General features: G+C 36.1%; 1 protein-coding gene and 1 non-coding gene across 4 annotated transcripts in view; one reads left to right on the forward strand and one right to left on the reverse strand.

Annotated features, from left to right (window-relative positions):
• FBF1 (Fas binding factor 1) overlaps positions 1 to 17,354 on the forward strand; it is a 1,798,645-nt gene that overhangs the window by 1,685,337 nt on the left and 95,954 nt on the right. The gene's annotated exons all lie outside the window — the stretch shown is intronic.
• On the reverse strand, positions 6,408 to 6,479 carry TRNAE-UUC. The gene has a single exon. It is a non-coding gene; the product is annotated as a tRNA-Glu (tRNA).

Genomic DNA, 17,354 nt, shown 5'->3' on the forward strand with positions numbered 1-17,354 from the left:
AAGTTATGCAAAACTTTCTTGTGAGGCATCTTTCTCTTGAAACCTCCTGTGAAAATGGTGGTGCCCCCATGGGATTTGACACTAGTCTTGCAAGCCCTGACGAGTCCACCCTTTGAGCCTGCAGCCTCGATTCCTTTAAAATTCTTGTCCTGGAAAACGGTTTTCTTGGTAGCTATTACTTCTGCTAAGAGGGTTTCGGAACTCCAAGCACTGTGTATGAAACCCCCTTATCTCATTTTTCACAGGGATAGAGTGTCTCTCAGGACTAACCCGTCTTTCTTACCTAAGGTGGCTTCAGAATCAAATATCAATCAATCAATCAATTTGCCCGTGTTCTTTCCAAATTTTCAGAATAAGAGAGAGTACATATTGCACAGACTGGACGTACACAGGCAACTACGTTTTTAGTTGCACAAAACTAAAGATTTTCGCAAGTCTGATCAGTTGTTTGTGTCCTTTGCAAAATCAGCCAGGGGAAGGGCCATTTCTAAAGTGACCCTAGCAAATTGGATTTGTCAATGTATAGTTCAGGGGTATGTATCTTCAGGCAAACCAGCTCCTATGGGAATACATGCTTATTCTACCCGGTCCATCGCCACCTCAGCAGCTTTCTGGTCCAGGGTTCCTTTGGACGACATATGTTCAGCAGCTACCTGGTCGTCTTCTCATACGTTCATTTCTCATTATAAACTGGATATGATATCGAGAAGTAGGGCTTCTTTTGGCTCCACGGTGCTTTGGAATATCCTTCCATAAGGCCACCCAGGTTTATTGTCTAGGTAGCTGGGGACTCTGTCCCACAGGTTGCAGAGCAAATGAAGTAACTACTTCAGATAAAGAAGTTATGTACTCACCATAACGTTCCATCTGAGTAGGTACTTCATTTGTCTGCAACCATCCCCCCCTGCCATCCCCCTAACCCTTTTTCGGGTTTTTCTGGTCACCTGAAATATTGCTGTCTTGAGGTTAGGTCTTCAGTATACTTCTGTCGAGGTTATGACTTAGATTGGGCAAAATCAGTCTGAGGTAATACAGTTAGTGGCAGGGGATTGTGGGTAGGGGGAGGAGCTAGGAGCTCGGATCTTGTAGCTTGTGAAGCTGCCGGCTCAGATCCGAGATCGGATCTGATACCCACAGGCTGCAGACAAATGAAGTACCCACTCAGATGGAACATTATGGTGAGTACATAACTTCTTTTTATGAGTGAAACTTAGAAAGGTCCATTGCTGACTGCTGTTTCATGGAGATGAGCTGTCTGTAGGTGCATGCAATTAAACTTGAGAGTTCTGAGTATTCTTTGCTGAGAGAAATGCAAATTTTAAAGGTACAGTGGTTAGCAGTTTAGTGAAAAATAAGGTTTGAAATTACAGGAAGCAAATAAGCTATAGCAGATTCCATAGCAGCCTTAATACTTTAACGCATTTATTAAAACAGTGTACAATTTAATTTTATTTAAAGACAGCCAGTGTCCTTTTTTCTTAGGGCTAAAAGTGAATGCATTCTGAAAGTACATAGGCTGTTTTTTCACATCTGGGACGGAACTAGAGTTAAGAACAGAATAGTCAGCAATAAGTGTAAGTGGGAACACAGGCTATAGCATGCACTTTAGCATAGATAGCCTTAATTTTATGTTAGGTAATGCCTGTGGATGCAGCTGTCAGTTTGGGGCAATTGTTCATATTTGGAGAGTTAAACTTGATTTTTAAAGATGTACATATTTCAATGTGTTTGTTCTAAATCTATAGGGGATAGGGGTGTTCTGAAAATGTTTTTAGTTTATTTTTAGGGTTTTCATTAAAAAAGTTTTGAAAATCAGACACAGGTTCAAATAGAGATGAGATGAAACAACTGTATAAAAGATCCTGCCAAACATAAATGTGTCAGCATAACACAAAAGTTGAATATACACATTCAAAAAACTTGTATATAAAAAGTGTGAACAGTAGCTTTTCATCTTAATAGCTACTCTATCCATATTATCATAGAGCATAAATGGTCTTACAGGTATAGACAAAAAGAGATAGTACTGAATTATTTTAAGAAATGCACGGTGCAAAACAGCAATGCTGCAGGTGATACGTGGAAAGGAATGAGCATGTGAAATTGACAAAGAAAAGATTTTGGTATGGATATTCAGCATAATATCAGGGAGAAAGGAAACAGGGAGTGATTACATTAATTGCTAGGGAGGTTCCAGTAGTATTAGAAGAGGAAAAAAAGACAATCATGGTTTATTTTCTGGTAGAAAGGGGCTATTGGCAGTGGAGGAGGATTATGCTGGTGTGTATTTTCCACAAGAAACTGATATATATTGGGAGAAACAACCATCTTTCAGCAGACAATATTAAGGTTGGTACTAAGATTTGATTTGCAATAACTAGGATGTCAAATTCACTTGCTCATTTCATATATGGAAATATAACAAAAGAGGTTAGATTTATGAATAAATGTATGAAAATATTTGGTGTGAAAGATGTGAATTCAGTAGTAGGAACTCGGACATAATATTATTTCCCAAGGTACAATAACTGGGCTGGACTAGATAGAAATTATATTTTACAAGAACATTTGCATTTAATTGAAAGCTTCAACACACATCCAATAACTATTTCAGATCATACAACAATGAAAATGTAGTAAAATGAGACGCTGGCACTTATCCCACCTGTTAAAAAGGCATGCATTTAGGGAATGGTTAATGAAAATTATTTGAGATTATTATGGAAGACAGAGATATCTTCAGAACTTATAATTAGTGAGTGGAATAAAATGAAAATGGAGTTTAAAAACAGGGAAGAAAGAAAAAGATGTAGTTAAGAAGTAATAGGAATTACTTATTGGGGCTGACAAAGTTTAAAAGTATTACAGAATAAGAGGAATCTCACAGAACAAGAAGAGGCACAAATGCACAGTGCTGAAGAGAAAAAGAGAAAATAAAGGAGTATCTGGATAATATGCTCGTGTTTAGAAAGATTGCTATTAAGCAACTATTTAAATAATACCTCCAGGGCACAAAAACTTTTAGCACAATAACTTAGGCAACATAAGCTAGATAAGATTGTTGCCAAACTTAGGTAGCCTTTAGCAAGAAAAATAACCAGAGATCCTCTAGAGGTATTAAAGATATTTCAGAAATTTTAAGAAAATTAGTATAAAGCAGAGAAATGTGGAACTCAAGAAATAGTACAACTTGAAGTATTTATGAAAGACTTAGTTATATCAAGGTGAAGCTCAACAAGTAACAGTTAACATAGGAGAGGATGAAATAAAAACAGTGAATTATAATCAATCTTCTGGAATGTCTGCAGGAACAGATAATATTCCTGTGGAAGTTTGGAAGATAGGAGAAAAGAAAGTGATAAAGATCTGGAAGATTTTGTTTAACAGTATTTTAAAAGGTGGGGAAGCACCTACATGCTTTGATTGCTGTATTACTTAAAGACAGTAAAGTCCAATTAGACCCAGCTTCATACAGATACATTTCACTTTTAACCCGTGATTATATTGTGCTTATATCTATACTAGCTAAAAGATTAGCAGCAAAAGTGTTGCCAAGATTGATAAATATGGGTTAATGTAGTTTTTTAGAGAGGAAGCAACATTTGACAACATTAATAGAACAATGATGATCCGGAGGGAAGCATAATGTAAGAAAATATTGCTGTTCTTGGTGGGTTTTGATGCAGAGAAAGCATTTTACAGAGTAAGCTGGGATTTTGAGTAAGGCACTGGAATAATTTGCATTTCCTGATACAAAAAAAAGGTTTATTAGGAGGATATGTGAAGGATCCGAGGCAAGAATTAAAGTAGGAGAGTTCTCTCTTATAAGTTGTGCTTGAACAGAGGAACCTGTACTCTTCCTCCTTTGTTACATGCTTTATATTTAGTGCCATTGGCAAAGAAAATAAGGAATTCAGAAATGCAAGGATATAATTTGTATGGTAATCAAAAATGATGGCTTTATTTGCAGGTGTTATTATTTTGTACCTGATAAATCCAGAAAAGGACATCTCAGTGCTGCGGAACATTCTGAGACAGTTCCACATCTTTTCATGATATAAAATTAATGAAGATAAAACAAAGGCTTTAGCAGTAAATTATGTACTTGTACACAAATTGGTTCAGCAGTATCCGTATTTATGGGAACGCAGTAAGATGTAGTATTTAAAAGTATGGATTAAAAAGGCTTCTGTTGTGACAACTAAGGATATGTGGGGCAAGACTAAACAAAAGATAATACAAAAACTGATAAACTGAGCACTCTTGTTTATGGATATGAATAGGATGATACAAACAGTAAAAATATTTTAGTCCCTTTAATTTTATACATCAGGCATATCTTTATCAGCCAGAGTCGAAGTTGTGGCAAGTAATTAATAAACAATTGAAGGAATTTATCTGATATGGGAAGAGAGCAAGTATTACGTGAGATAAATTGATCCTTCCAATAGAATAAGGTGATTTAGGATTACCTAATTTGAAGGATATTTTAGAGCTGTTTAGTTAAGGTTCATATACATAACACAAGCAGAAGGTTATAACTGAAAATGGAAAAGATGATGAAGTAGGTGGGAAGCTGAAGAAACAGAGAGTGATATTTTGAATGCAGATCGTTAAGGAGAATAATAACCATACAGAAGATTATATCCATAAAGTAGCAGAACGTATTCTAAGAAGTAATCCAGCACAAGAATGGAGAAAGGAAATTTTGCCAGTAGGGGTGACTGTAAGGGTTACAAAAATAGGTAACAAATGTCTGGAATTTGCTGGAGAAAACTGGAAATGGAACCAAGGTATTGAGAGCAAATAACGAGACAGGGAAAGTTAACAGAGTGGAATGAGGCCAGGAAGGCATTTGGACTGCAGGCTAGAGACTGCCTTCCCTACCAGGGTTTAATATCAGAGTACAGGCAAAGAAAAAGAGACAGGGAAATCTTCAGTAAAAGACCTGCTTTGTTAGAGGTTTTAGTTGACTATAAAATAGAAGCTAATGTTACATAAGGGTAATTATTAGGGCATATAAAATATTGCATGATAACTATAAGAATCAATCAGAGGGGGTTACAAAAGACTGGGAAGAAAAAGAGACTGGAAAAGCTGTGGGAAGACATAAGTATGGCTCCTAAGTATGCAACAAGGTCCAGAAGGTTTAGGATGCTTTATTTGGAAGTGTTTGCATAGGTATGTTTGAACCCCAAACAGACTTCAAATAATTTTTCCACAGTTAGATAGCAAATGTTGGAGTTGTGATGAGGAAGAAAGAAGTAACTGGAAACATATGTTTTGGAACTGTAATCAGTTGGCAGATTAAAAAAATCTCCACAGAGGGCTCTGTCTGCGATATTGGGTGGGCAAATGGCTGTAACTAAGGATAAGATTATTTTGAGCTGGGACACATGATCTGAATTGCCTCGAGATAATAAGGCCTTATGTTTAATTCTGTTGCCTGCCAAATCACCAGATACTTGAAAATGGAAATCAAAGTCTAAACCAACTGTATTTGAAGTGTTGAAAAAGAGATAAAAGAACTAGAAGAGGTTATTTTTAGAAAAGATAAGAAGCAAATTACATAGAAATAAATGGACATTGTGCGAACAATACATGCAGAATAATGTTCAGGAGGAGATGTGAGGTTTATGGAAAGGCAGGATTTAAAAGTGTATGTAATGTTTGACTGATGATAATTACAAAGAAGGAAAAGCTATGTGCTTTATAATTATAGGGATACCCAGTCAACAAATGCTTGGGGCCTGGCTTCAGGTGTGGGTCTCAGTATCTTTCTTCTGAGGAGGTTTTTGGAGTCTTTAATTTAACTTGAATCATGATTGCTAAAGTATTTGTATCATTTTGTGTCTGTTTTTGTCCTCTTAGCAGAAATGATCAAAGCTAACTCTACAAAGAGCACAGACATTCCTGGCAAAACAACTGAAGGGTTAAAGGGGCATTCTAACTGCTCCACTTTTTCAAAGTCACAATCACTGAAAATGTTTCTGTCTCCAACTAAATGCCATGTACATGGAAGTTATAGATAAAAACAACCAGACCTCATGTTATCTGACTGAAAAATATTTTTATTTGAGGGAAGACCAGCTACAATATCTAGCTGGCACTTTTTGACTGTTACACAAGCTCATTCTCCTCGTTCTCCTTCCACACCAGTGAGGTACATTCTGCTTATTCCACATCCAGAGAGCTAATTTCCTTTCAGGTTCTGTTCCATCTTAATCTACCCCACTCACAGCTGGCATTAGGTTCATAGGTTCATAGATTAGTACTAAGCTAACTGCCCTTGCGAGCCATTTTAAGCTTAGCCAATTATCCCTTGTGAGACTCAAACCCTGCACCTTGTGTTTGTAAGGCAAACACCTTAACCATTAGGCCACCCTCCCAACCCAAGATGCAACCCATTCCCACACTGGGAGTCGAACCCGGGCTGCCTGGGTGAAAACCAGGAATCCTAACCACTAGACCATATGGGAAACCTATTAAACCTATTAAACCTAACCTCTACATTTTGCTTTGTAGGTAGTGGGTAGTGTGCCCACATGTTGACTCCATACAACAGTTTTCGGGCTGAGCCCAGTTAGGCAATATAGGGACATCCAGTAAACAAGTGCTTGAAAGTGACCACCACTGCCTGGCCTGGCTAAAGGTGTAGGTCTCAGTATCTTTCTTCTGAGGAGGTTTTTGGTGTCTTTAAATGATCTTGAATCATGATTGCTAAAATTTTCGCATCGTTATATGTCTGTTTCTGTCTTCTTAGATGAAATTGTCAAAACGAACTCTACCAAGAGCACAAACATCAAACATTCTTGACAGAAAATTAAGAGGCATTCTAACTCCTCCACTGTGACAAAGTCACAATCACTGAAAATGTTTCTGTCTCCCAACTAGATGCCATGTACATGGAAGTTATAGATAAAGCAGTAAACCTCATGTTATCTGAAAAATATATTTGTTTAAGTTGTGTAGTGCTATTTTTTTTTTGTTTTAGATTCATAGATTCATAGATTAGTACTAGGCTATCTGCCCTTGCGAGCCATTTTAAGCCTAGTCAATTATCCCATGAGATTCAAACCCTGTACCTTGTGCTTGTAAAGCAAACACCTTAACCAATAGGCCAACCTCCCAACCCTTTTTTTTTATGCTTTTGGATATGATGGCAGAACATTCTGAACTAGGTGATACTGAAAAGTGGATAGTTTGTCAAACATATGGAAAAATAGAATCCTTTATGTAGAAGTATATGTACTTTGCATCTTTTTTGTTTTTAACTTGACTGCATCTGTGATAATGTTTTGAAGACTTGCATGACTTGGTGGGGGGTCTGTATATATGCTCATTACCAATGACCTTGCACCACACTTGCTTGATCACAAAAACTCATAAATGACAGCTCAACAGCCACACATCATAATACACATACTATTTCTCATTGTTTTACAAGAAATTGTAGTATATATAACAAAAACAAAGCTCATGTAGTGTCAAACAACAACCCGGAAACTTGTAGATGTAAGGTAATAGTTTTGTTATTCCAAGAATTAATCACCAACCAGTGGCAAAGAATGCACCAGGAATCAGGAAATTATGCTGGAACAACTAGATTTATTGTAAACACAATAGTTAAGCGCTTTCCACAGTACTTAGACTGTCTTCATCAGAACGACATATGATGAAATTCATAAGCTTATATACAGCAAACACTCTAAAAACCCGCCCTTAATAACAATTAATCAATTAAATCATTAACAATGAACAAATAAAACATTCTTGACTCACAGCATAAACTACCATATATTGAAATACTTACTTAAAATAAAAGACAATATATGATCTTTGTGCAAGACAATATTACAAATGCAATCATTTGCACAGGTATGTGTTACCTGTGCAAATGATTGCATTTGTAATATTGTCTTGCACAAAGATCATATATTGTCTTTTATTTTAAGTAAGTATTTCAATATATGGTAGTTTATGCTGTGAGTCAAGAATGTTTTATTTGTTCATTGTTAATGATTTAATTGATTAATTGTTATTAAGGGCGGGTTTTTAGAGTGTTTGTTGTATATAAGCTTATGAATTTCATCATATGTCGTTCTGATGAAGACAGTCTAAGTACTGTGGAAAGCGCTTAACTATTGTGTTTACAATAAATCTAGTTGTTCCAGCATAGTTTCCTGATTCCTGGTGCATTCTTTGCCACTGGTTGGTGATTCATTCATTTGTTGGTCGCTGGGATTTACCTGTTTTATTCCAAGAATTACACGTAAAGAAAAAACAATCTAAAATGGTTAAGGGCTTTCGTCCCTAAACTCTCGGGACTTCATCAGAACCATTATAATTAAAACCAATGAACATTTAGACAGATGCAAAGATGTCATGTGATGCTAATTGGAATAAGTTATCCATTAGAGGCAAATTAATCATGCTGAACATATACACTGTTTAAAAAATGTATAAGTGTAATACAAATAACATATATGTATTAATAGTACACTAGTTTGAAAAACAACTCAGTAACAGAATTTGATAAATACAATTACTATGCTAACCACATTGTAACCAGTATAAATACAAAATGTATAAACAATATAAGAATGAATAAAAATTAATTTAAAAGAATCCTAAAAAGTAATAAAATGTTCATTAAGTCTGTCTATATAAGCTTATAAAGAGAATTATTTGTATCATGTTTTGAGATGGGTTAAATATGTATATCATCCTAAAAGTTTTCATGTTAAAATACAGGATAAGGTGTGTCAAGGTTGGGGTACTAGTAGGGTTGCCACCTTTTCAAATGCCCAAAGTGGGACATTTTTTGTAGAAATTTGAGATTTCACAGGACAAAACATACCCATGGCCAGTGCAAAGGGCAGAACTTCACTTATCCTATCTGATATAATATTAATGTGTTTCAGATACAAAATTACTGTTTTATGCAATTGTTAAAGAAAACTTAAGAAATATATTTTGTTTTAAAATCTCAGGGCATTTGCCATCTTGTAGGTTTTTTTGCAGGACACAACTGCCCAAAGTGGGACTGTCCCTCGCAAAGGGGGACAGGTGGTAACCCTAGGTACTAGATTCAACCCACTACATGGAGCTGGCATACCATCTAGTGGAAGTTATAATTATAGTGATGTCAACATAAATTATAGATTTGTTAATTCTTTGGTGGTTACTTACAACTCTTATTCCAAGACCGGAAAATATATTGTCATTAGGAATTGAAATATTCTTGCAGTTGATGATGATATGTTTAAATTGTTAGGTGAATCCCATAAATTTGTATAAAAAATGGGTAAAAAATTTAAATATATGCCTAAATACCCAAATATTATAGATGAAACTAGGATTATTAAGGGTACATGTAAATGTGGGGCTTGTAGACAGTGTGCATTTATCCTTGAACAACAATCTATTAGGTTGGATAATACTTCAAATTTTAATGTACATTTCACAGATGGTAATTGTACATGAAAAGGGGTGATATATATTGCACTTTGTTCTGGATGTGACAGTTTTTATGTTGGCAAAACTGAAATATATTTTCAGAAGAGAATATACAAACATATTTATGCTGTCCCAAAATGTAATATAACAAATTCTCTTTATAAGCATACACAGACATGTTCTAGTTATTACAAGCTCTTATCTGGGATATTAGAAGTTCTTCCTCATTCTAATCAGGGAGGGGCTTGGGAAACAACAGTTGAGTATATGGAACTTATTTGGCAACTGAGACTTAATGCCTCAGTTTTCCCAGGACTGAATGAATGACCGGGTCACTATTTTACCAGTTTTAAAACTTATCTATATTGTCATGTTGCCCCAAATTGTTTTTTTTTTCATTTATTTATTTTTAGGATTCTTTTTTATCAGTTTTTATTCATTCTTATTGTTTATATATCTATATATTTTATATTTATAAAGTGGTTAGCATGTTTATTTTATTTAACAAATGTTATCGAGTTGTTTTTTTCAAAGTAGTGTATTATTAATATATATATATATATATATATATATATATATATATATATATATATATATATATCTGCATTATTTGTATTACACTTTAACAGCATATATTTTCAGCATGATTAATTTGCTTTTCAATGGATAGTTTATCCTGATTAGTATCACATGACATCTCTGCATCTATTTAAATATTCATCGGTTTTAGTTATAACAGTTCTGATGAAGTTCCAAATGTTTAGGTATGAAAGCGCTTAACCGTTTTAGATTGTTCTTTCTTTACGTGCAATTTTTGGAATAAAAAACTATTACTTTACATCTACGAGTTTTCTTATTTGTTGTCCAACACTACATGAGCTTTGTTTTGGTTATTTGTGTTTTATTTGAGCTGCACAGTCACACAATTTATTATTCTTGGTCAATTTTAATATATAAAATAATGCTGCTGTGTAGGGATCTCCCCCCCCCCGACACTCCCCCTTCAAAATTATTGTAGTATGGAGAAGGAGCATACACTGACATTTAGTGTAATGCCTGTCTTCTAATATCCACTGATCTCAGACCACTCAAAAGTTGCCAGGATGCAAACATACATGATACTGCATTACAAACAAGAGAGCAAGAAAAATAGAGACAAATGCCACCTTGAACAAGTATGCGTCGAGCACTGATAATCTGATTGTAGGTCTTTGGGAATAGCCCCATCCTGAAAGTGTTTTATACAGGATTTCAACTCTTCCATTGTCTCCAAATTTCCTGTTTGGTCCAGAAGCTCATGAATATATTCAGGGAACAAAGAAAATGATAAGGCAAGGAAGCAGTATCTAGATTTCTAGCCTGCGTCTGTGACCTGGGATAGAAAGCAGCCTTTTATAAATGTTAAAATCTTTCACAAAATTCTTTCTGTTCATGTGTAGCACTTACATTTCAGACCTTCTGTGAGAGAATGATACTAAAAATGTCTACAGGGAAGTTTCAAAATAATGAGATTCAAAATAACAGATCAGGCCCTTCTAACCAGGGAAAATTCTTAGCAGAACCACAGAATAAGTAAATAAAGTGCCCTAAACCAACAACCAATAATGCAAAATGTATAATAAGGCACTCCAGGAAGGAATAAATGAATGCTGCTTGTCATACCGAACTTTATTCAACCAATCCACATAAATGCTTTAACAATATCACAGTGTTTTTGTCTCCCAGTGAACAGACTTCATCAGATGCTTAGTAAAATATTCAAAACCAATTCCTTATATCCTCCAGGAATATCAAAACCAACAATGAAATGGGCCACTGAATTATTCAATTAACCTATCATCGTTCACTGTTAAAAACAAATAATTAAATATATCTATCCACTATTGTCGTATAATATTTAATAATATGAATTAAATAATGCCCTTGTTAAAGATGGTCATAGACTAGTAAAGGTTTAAAAATATAAATAATATTCTTCCTAAAATTTTAACTTTAATATAAAAAGAAATTTATGATAAAACATCACTTTCTCAGTGCTTTATCCCCATCTAGTGGAAAAAACTATATACCATTTAAAACTATTAAATGTTGTAAAACTTACCAGAAACAACATAATAACCAATTTTGAAATTTTAGTAGAAAAAAGACCTGAGGAAGGCTGTTTCCAACAAAAGATGTGGATCCAACCCCACTATTGGAGAAAGGAAAAGACATGATGAGATTAGGTTCAATAAGAATTTGAGGGTGATGAGACTTAATAAGGGTGGGGGAATAGTAATGATGGCCACATTAACATACAAAGGCAAAATTATAGACATTTTAGGTGATACCAGTAAATACGTCAGAGTGTCAAAAATGAAATTGATGTTTCTTACAAGAAGATAGATTTAGCCCATAATGATTTACTACTTGATGGACTTATCAACATAAAAACGACAGACCAAAAGTCCCCTCTATATTCGGGATACCGAAAACGCATAAGAATATTATGGATCCACCTTTAAGACCCATAGTCTCTGCAGAAGGGTCTAAAACTGCCCTATTGACAAGATTTTTAGATTACAAGTTAAAAACATTATGGACGGGTGAAACTGAAATTTTGAAGGACTCCTGGAACTTTTTAAAAAGTGTCAGACCAGAATTATTGACATTGACATAGTTGATTTGTTTTCTGTCGTACCCCATGATGAGGTTATGGAATGGGTTGAGGAGGCTTTAGTCCAGGGATTGAGACTCACTCTGAGTGGGTTTCATACATGTCTAGAACTTATCGAACTGGTATTGAAAAATAATTACATCTATTTTTCTAACTGGTTAAAGGTGTGGCAGTGGGGGCCAGCTGTTCCCCCACTTATGCTAGTATAGTTTTAGCCATGTGGGAACAAAAATTTATCCTCATTTTCAGTTATGACATGTTGTACATTGTATAAAAGATACCTTGATGATATACATTTATTCTGGGTAGACATGGAAGATAGATTTAGAGACTTTATGGGATATCTCGAAATGACTACAGATTTTTTGAAATTCACCTATAACGAGATGATTTATTAAGAAGTTTCTTTTCACAAAATAAACAGGGGCTTCAAATCTACGGTGTTCAGAAAGGAAACTTTTCCAGTTCATATCTACATTTTAGAAGTACCCACCCAATATGTCAGGGCAAGTAGAATGACCTCAGATAACACAGGTTTTCAAACAGAATGTAACTTTTTAGACTAAATCTGTTTCTGTAAGGAAAGGGGTTACTCAAACAGTCTTATAGAGAAAGTTAAAGATGAAGTCATGAAGGGAAGAAATGAAAGGTTTTCACCACTCCTAGGAAGAAAAAATAACAACATTGATTCAAGGGAGATGGATAAAGGTAAATGTAATCATGGAAAAGATGAAGGATTTAATACGGCATTTGTGACTGATAATGGTGACTCACAGGTGATCAGACATATAGTTGAAAAAGAGTGGGAAAGGTTTGCAGTCCTAACAGATTTAGGTAATGTGATTGACAAACCCCTTAAAACCACTCCTAGGAAAGGTCAATATTTAAAGGACTTAAAGAGCATAAGGGCATATCGAGTAACAATAACAGTACAAAAAGAAAAGGGACATTTAAATCTGGGGCATGTTCACAATGTTCCTACATTTGGCACAATGAGAAGGTATATATAAAAAGTAGAAATAAGTACATGGAGAAGAAAACTTTTTCTAACATTAACATGGTAGGAGTGGTATATCTGGCTTTGTGTGACCTATGTGATGCATTTTATATTAGAAAAATGGAACATAAACTAAAGAAAAGAATATATGAACACTATTATGACATTCAGATTAAAAATGAAAACAAAATGCATTATATAAGCACACTTTAAGCTGTAAGGGAGATATGTTCTTATTTTTTGTTTTAGAGATAATACCAATAGATATAAGAGGAGGGCTTTGGGAGATGAAGGTTGAGTATAGAGAATTATTTTGGCAAATAAACTTGGAAGCTAATAAACACCCAGGCCTTAATGAATATATTAGTTTAGCCCCAGTACTCAAATGAGAGCTGCCAGACTATGATTTAATATTTCTCATAAGTTATACATTTTTGGGGGTTCATCATTTTAGGACCATCTGTATTTGAATACATTTTAGGTAGGTCACTTTAATAAGAATTATCTATTATCATTATTTTTTAACAATTTTCAAAATGGACATGGTCAGGAAAGTATATTTAAATTATTTTAACAAGGGGTCAATGTTGTCATTCAATAAGGACCAAAAGGCTTTTACTGCTGCTAAGATTAGGCCCAGTATTACATCCACCCACATAATAATTTTTTATTTAAATTTTTCTATCATGTTATCAGTCAGTATCATCCAACACTTGAGCTTTCTGAAGTTCAGGATGTTTGTCCTTCTGGGTCTCATTAATGTTATTCTACATATGGATGGATGCCTCAGTGATGACTTTTGGCACAGTCCTATATCTTTGCCACACAGGATGTTCCTTAGGTTTGTGATAGGTGTTAACAATTCCCAGTTTGTTGTTTATATTTTTGGTGCAGCTCTAAGGTTTTCAGAGAAACGTAATTAGCTGCAGTCATTGAAACTCTCAGGAGAATAGGTATTCATATATACCGATATCGGGATGACCGATTCATACTCATTCAGATGAGTAACTCCTGAAATATTTAAGGTTCATTATTTCCCTTTTGCATTCCTAAGGACTGAAGCTAAACAACCCAAAATCATTTTTTTAACATTTTTAGTAGAACGTATTCTTAGGAGTGGTACCGATACCATCTTAATAAGGGTAATTCCGCCTTAGGAAAAAGTCTCTGCTTTGTTGTCTCTTTTCTGACTTGTTTCAGTGTTTGTAATATTCTATGAGACTTTACAAGAGATCACTGCAAGCCACAGTCTATGAAGAAAATGTCCAAAATACCTATCTCCACACACCACTGTTCCAAAATCTCACCTCTCTAAGTAAGCAGATTCACTTATGTCTGCTCTGTTTTGAAAGAAGTACCAGCCTAGTTTTGTTTTCATATTCTCTAAGTTAACTAAAAGAAAATTATTCCTTGTATTAACTTCACATTTAATAATTTCAGTGTATATTGTAATTCTTCGTTCACAAAACATTTATGTGCACATATTAAATCTCATCTGATAATTCTGAAATTAAGTGAGAATAAATTTAATGACCTTAATCTCATTTCATACCTTATGTTTTTCTCCCCACTTATTTTCTTCATAAACTGTTTTTTATATTCTTTTCAACTTATTTATTTCAGTTCATGAATAAATATAAAGAATAAGAAGGAGAGGCCATTGTAGACTTCTGTCAGGCAAATGGCTTGATAGTTGCCAATACATTGTACAGAAAGACAGTCACATGATGACACGCAAGAGTGGCCAACATGCAACTCAGGTAGACTTCCTCCTAGTATGGATAGGGCACTGGCATAGAATCAGTGATGTCAAAGTCACCCCCAGTAAAACAGCTGGCCCATTGCATAAACCACTGGTTGCCACATTCAACTGCAAACAATGGTCACTGAAGGCTCTAAGGTCAGCAGAGAGGAGGCTGAAGACCTGGAAGCTGACTGGAGAGAAAGGACAGTAGTTCAAGGAATTAGTCAGGGGTCTAGCATCCCTAGAAGAGGAGGAAATAGGTGTAGGTGAAGAATGGCAGCGCCTCAAAACAGCATGTGTGAGGACGTCAGAACAGATGTGTGGCCGAGCCAGGTTTGGAAATAAGGTACATAAGGAAAGATGGTGGTGCAATGCACAAGTCCAGGAGGTTGTCAAAAGAAAGAAGGAGTGCAGGAAAAAATGGGAGATAGAAAAGACAGACCAGGCTAGGAAGGAATACTGGTTGGCTAACAAAGAAGCTAAAAGGGAGTTGCAATAGCAAAGAACAGGGCTTCAGAGGCACTCTACCAGTTTCTGGAAAGTGACTCAATAGGTGGCACAAAGAAAATATATCAGGTTGCAAAGCAAAGCCAGAAAGATAAAGAAAATAGTCAGAAACACTTGATAAGGGATACCAGCAACAACCTGCTCATCAGCCCAAAGGATGTCAAAGGCAGAAGGAAGGAGTACTTTCAGCAGCTTCTAAATGAAGAAGACTGCACAGAAGCTATACTGCCCCAGACATAGGCTACAGTGAGAGAACAGAAGGATTCCAACATAGAAGAAGTAAGAACAACATTAAAGAAAATGAAGTCAAGGAAAGCAGCAAGCTGAGATAAGGTCGCATCAGATATGATAAAGATGCTGGGTGAGATGGGGAGAAATGGCTCCTGAGGGTACTCATAGCAGTGTGGAGAGAGAGGCATAACCCAGATGACTGGAGAATAAGCATACTCATTCCAGTGTACAAGAACAAAGAGGACATCCACAATTGTGGGCAGTACAGAGGTATCAACTCCTGTCACATTGCATTAAAGCTCTGGAGAGGTGATTGATAAGTGGATACACAGAGTAGTAGAAAGTAAGATGGGAGATGAGCAGTTCTGATTCAGATCAGGAGGCAGCACAACTGACCCAATGTTTGCAGTGAGTCAAATAGTTGAGAGGAAGCAGAGATGAGGAAAAATTTCATCTGGACAATCCTAGACTTGGAGAAAGCATATAACAAGGTCCAAAGAAAGCTGATTTGGGCAGTAGTGAGGTGGTTTGAAGTCCCAGAAACATTGATAGAATTAGTACAGGCTATGTACAAGGACCCAGTGGACTCAATTACGAACAGTGTTCGGCCTCACAGAGAGGTTCCCAGTGGGAGTGGGTGTGCACCAGGGTTCAGCTCTGAGCCCACTGATGCTCATACTGGTGATGGACTACATTAGGAAAATAGATCGAAAGGGACAGATCAACAAAGTTGCTGTATGCAAACTATGTGGCATTACAGGCAAACTCTGAGCAAGAACTTCAGCAAAGGATAGGGGAATGGAATGCAAAACTAAAGGCACATGGGATGAAACTAAGTACAGATTAAGACATTGGTAATGGCAGCAAATTGGGGAAATCAGAAGAAGCTGAAAATTGAGATAAAAGGGAAGATGGTGGAACAGGTTAATAGCTTTACGTATGTGAGAGGGGTGGTTGAGGAGAATAGAATTCTGAATGAAGAGGTCAAAGCTAGAATCAGAGGGAAGTGAGCTACCTTGCATAGAGTGTCAAGTGTAGTGTATAACAGAAGAATGCCAAAGAAGCTGAAAAATAAGGTGTATAAAACAATGGTGCAACCACTACTACTGTATGGTACAGAAACCTGAGCAGTAAAGGCAGAGCAGATGAAAAAGGTAGAAGGGATGAAAAGGAAGTACCTGAGCAGTGTAGTAGGATGCACACTGTGGGACAGACAAAGAACTGAGGACATAAGAGCAGAATCCAAAGTAGCTCCAGTTGCAGAAAAGATAAAAGAGAACAGATTATGGTGGTTTTGGCACATGTGCAGAAAAGCAGAAGGCAGTCCGGTGAAAAAGATTTGAGACAGACAAGAAGAAGGTAAGAGGAAATGAGGCCATCCAACAAAGAGGTGGATGGATTGTGTGATAAAAGATTTGTGACAGTCAGCTATGAGTGTCGAAGAAAGCAGGAGTGTAGCAATGAGTTGAGAGAGATGGTGACAATTAACATAACACCCTGACCCCATGTAGAAAATGGAAAACATGGGGTTGCTAACAGATAGGTTCAGTGCAGACTTCAACCCCCTGCCCCTCCAATGGCCCTTTCGACATCCCTGATACTTGTCCTGCACCTCACATCTACGTAGATCAAGTGTTAAAGGCCCTATCCAAGGTAAAGAACACAGCTTCCATGGGACCTGATAGTATCCCAGAATGTATTCTGCACTATGTCCAGCAAGAACTGGCTTCGCCATTGAGCACCCCATTCAACCACAGCCT

The sequence above is a fragment of the Protopterus annectens genome, chromosome 12.part0 (assembly GCF_019279795.1).
Source record: "Protopterus annectens isolate FY-2018-M chromosome 12.part0, PAN1.0, whole genome shotgun sequence".
In the NCBI taxonomy this organism is placed as follows: Eukaryota; Metazoa; Chordata; order Ceratodontiformes; family Protopteridae; genus Protopterus; species Protopterus annectens.